General features: G+C 52.5%; 1 pseudogene; it reads left to right on the top strand.

The window, feature by feature from the left end:
- Positions 1-367: 367 nt before the first annotated feature.
- On the top strand, positions 368-3,543 carry LOC110741866 (annotated as a pseudogene).
- Positions 3,544-4,070: the final 527 nt, after the last annotated feature.

The following is a 4,070-nucleotide window of genomic DNA, read 5'->3' as shown; positions in this document are numbered from 1 at the left end:
AATGCAGCTGGAGGCCTAAGTGAATGATCCTAAGTGAATTAACACAGAAACAGAAAATCAAACGCTGGGTTCTCACTTTTAAGTGGGAGGTAAACAATGGATACACACAGACATTAAAGATGGAAACCATAGACAATGGGGACTCCAAAGCAGGGGAGGGAGGGTGGAGGACAAGGGTGGGAAAACTACCTGTTGGGTACCAAGTTCACAATTTTGATAATGGGTTCAATAGAAGCCCAAACCTCAGTATTATGCAATCAACCCATATAACAAACCTGCACATGTGCTCCCGAATCTAAAATAAATATTTCCAAAAAGCAATTGACCTATATTATTAACATTTTAATCTACCTGTATATATGTTTTAATCTGCATGTGTTCATGCTTTGAAATATGATACGGGTACTATGATGATCCCTGTCCTGTAGGGGAGAAAACAGAGACACATCACTTCCCCCAAATCACAAAGTCAGGAAGGAACAGACCTCACGGAGTCCAGTCTGTCACTGCCTCATGCTTTGTGCCCTTACAAGGCAAACTGGATAAGTGCCATTCTAGAGAAGCAGACAGAATTCAAGTGGAGGAGAGGGGAGGGGAAGAAGACGTCGGCTGGGGCCTGTTTAGAGCATCCCAGCTGAGGCTGCGTGAGGAGGGAGGCACGCAGTTGTGGAATTTGTTCCCCTTTTTGCATACTGACCAGCCCTGGCAATGGAGTTCAAGGTGTCTTTGTGCCACTGCTCAACAGTGAGTGATATCATGGGCACGGCCAGGTCTTTATCAGTTCTGCTGGATAAATAGCCAACCGCACTAGGTCTGGAGAGACAGCAAGGTGCTGTGCGGTGGAGCATTTGGGTCTCAAAGAAGCAGGTGAGCCTGGGTCCGAGGGGCTGGGTGGAGGAGCATCTTGGTGCTTCTCTGCTGGGGAAGAGACAGGGGACAGGGCATGTTCAGGAAGACAGGCAGGCTGACCCCGCCTGGAAGATACCCGGAGACAAGAGGGGTGGGTGTAGTGACCACGTGCCCTTTTGGGTGAGATGCTGCTGGCCAGGGACAGGAAGGCCCCCCGCTACCAACTCCATGTCACTCTCTCTCACCAGTGGCCACCACCATGGGTGCAGGCCCCGACAAGTCCTACTTCTCCGGCAATCCCTGGCTCGCCTTTTCTGTGTACCTTCTCACTTTCCTGGTGGGGCTCCCCCTCAACCTGCTGGCCCTGGTAGTCTTCGGCAAGCTGCAGTGCCGCCCGGTGGCCGTGGACGTGCTCCTGCTCAACCTGACCGCCTCGGACCTCCTCCCTTTCGCATGGTGGAGGCGGCCAGTGGCATGCGCTGGCCCCTGCCTTTCATCCTGTGCCCGCTTTCCGGATTCATCTTCTTCACTGCCGTCTATCTCACTGCCCTCTTCCCGACAGCCGTGAGCATTGAGCACTTCCTGAGCGTGGCCCACCCGCTATGGTACAAGACCCGGCCGAGGCTGGGACAGGCGGGTCTGGTGAGTGTGGCCTGCTGGCTGCTGTCTTCTGCTCACTGCAGCGTGGTCTACATCATGGAATTCTCAAGGAACTCCTCCCATAGGCAGAATACCATTGACACCTGCTACATGGAGTTCCAAGAGGACCAGCTGGTCATCCTCCTGCCTGTGTGGCTGGAGATGGTCGTGGCCCTCTTTGTGGTCCCCTTGATCATCACCAACTGCTGCTACAGCCGCCTGGTGTGGATCCTCGGCAGGCGGGGCAGCCACCGCTGGCAGAGAAGGGTGGCGGGGTTGGTGGCAGCCACACAGCTCAACTTTCTTGTCTGCTTTGGGCCTTTGCACATGTCCCATGTCATGGGCTTTGTCCAGGGTGAAAGCACGGTGTGGAGGATCTACGTGATGCTTCTCAGCACCCTGAACTCCTATGTCGACCCCCTTGTCTACTCCTCCGGGTTCCAAGCCAACTTTCACGGGCTGCTGAGGAGGCTGTGTGGGCTCTGGGGCCAGTGGCAGCAGAAGGGCAGCATGGAGCTGAAGGAGCAGAAGGGAGGGGAGGGGCACCAGGAGGACCTCACGGAAGAAAGGAAGAGTAGTGGACTATAGCAGGGCTGTGGAACTGGTGGCTAGGTGGCCTATGCTGAAAGCTAGGTCCTCCGGGGCAGGAGGGTGTAGCTGGCGTGTCATCCTCAGGGCACTTCCTCGCTCACGCCAGGAGGGATTTGGAGTGGCGAGCTGGGGCCCGATGGGGCTTGGGGGCAGAATAGACATCTAGCCTTCCTAAGGGTGTGCGCACTAAAGCCCAGCTCTCTATCTCACCTCCATCCCCATCCACCCACACACCATGGATTGGGCTCTGGAAAGGGGTCAGGGTGAGAGGCTGCTCTGGAGAACAATGAGGTTCTCATAGCAGCAGGCAGCTCTTGTGCTTTTTTGAGGGTGGCAGAGGAGCTAAGAGCAGTGCCCAGGGTCTGAGGGGGCTGCCCAGTGAGTGACAGGGGCAGGAGAGGGCAGAACCCTATCCTCAGGGCTGCTCCAAGCCAGCGAGTCAGGAGCGAGGGAGACAGGGCGCCAGGAATGAGGCCACATTCTGCTCCCACAGTGCCTTTTTCAGAAAGTTCCCATTGCTCAATAAATCTGGATCATCAGAGTCATTTATGAACAATGACAGAAGAAAAATTACCCAAATAAATGTGGAAGCAAGCAAAAGAGAACAGTGTTTCCTTTTCTCCAGTTTTGTTCTGGTGGTGTGCTTGGGCCGAGTGGGACTGGTGGATGGAAGGAGAAAACACCAGACTCCGGAGGAAAAGGGCCAAACACCGGGACGCCTGGATGCTGGGAGAGGATCTGGCTTGCAGGGATGAAAATAACAGCTGCCCTGTCTAAAGGACTTAGCCTGACACATCATCTCCTTCTATCTCTCAATAGCCTTGTGGTAGGTACCAGCATTATCCCCAGTTTCAGAAGAGGGAGTGGCCCAGAGAGGCGACATCTCCTATCTTTGATCCTATAGCTGGTGGGCGATTGAAGTGGGATGGGAAGCTGGAGTCAGTTGACTCTGACACCCATGCCCTAAGCCACCCTGCTGTTCTCCAGCTTTGTGTCACCTGTGGTCACCTGGCCCAGTCAGATAAGGCTGTCTGAGCAGGACAAATGTAAACAGGCCATGATAAGAAACAGAACTAAATGCAAAGCACAGTGACTATCTGTGTGGGTGCATCCTCTCCCCAGTAAAGAAGCCTTCTTGAAAAACATAGATTATGATAATTGGAGTCAATGATTGGGCAGGTGACTCACATGGGCACCCGATGCTCCTCAATCTTAGCTAATGCAGGATCTCTTCAACTTTTTACATCCTTGTCCCCTTCAGGGGCCTGTTTGGACATACATCTTTCCTACACAGCACATTCCTCTGCCTGCTTATGCAATTTCAGTGCAACCAACACACTGTCTGTTTACATGTTGTGGCCCTTTAGAAAGATAGAAACCAGCTGGGCGCAGTGGCTCACGCCTTTAATCCCAGCACTTTGGGATGCTGAGGCGGGCAAATCACTTGAGGTCAGGAGTTCGAGACCAGCCTGGCCAACGTGGTGAAACTTCGTCTCTACTAAAAATACAAAAATTAGCCACAGTGGCAGTGCGCACCTGTAATGCCAGCTACTCAGGAGGTTGAGGCAGGGCAATCACTTGAGGCCAGGAGCAGAGGTTGCAGTGAGCCGAAATCACAACATTGCACTCCAGCCTGGGTGATAGAGTGAGACTCCATCTCAAAAAAAAATTTAAAAATTTAAAAAAAAGAAAAGAGAAAAGACAAGATAAGACAGGACACAAATCATTGTGAGATTTTTTGTTTGTTGTTGTTCCCCAAGAACTAGTTTTCACCTATTTGGGACCAACATCGCTGCTGCTGAGAATGTCTGAGCCACGGAAATGGTCCCATCTAATATACTGATAGAGCCTGTCTCACAGAACTGTAGCCCAACAAAATTAGGCTGAAGATCTTGCTACAGGAAGGGAGATCACACTCCGGAAGAAGTGTGGGGCCTCGTGCAAGAGAAGAGAGCCAGTTCTCATCGAATTGGAGCTAAGGGTAGTGTGAA

This window comes from Papio anubis, chromosome 20 (assembly GCF_008728515.1).
Source record: "Papio anubis isolate 15944 chromosome 20, Panubis1.0, whole genome shotgun sequence".
In the NCBI taxonomy this organism is placed as follows: Eukaryota; Metazoa; Chordata; class Mammalia; order Primates; family Cercopithecidae; genus Papio; species Papio anubis.
The sequence above is the reverse complement of the archived record's forward strand: the minus strand, read 5'-3'. Positions and strand labels throughout refer to the sequence as shown.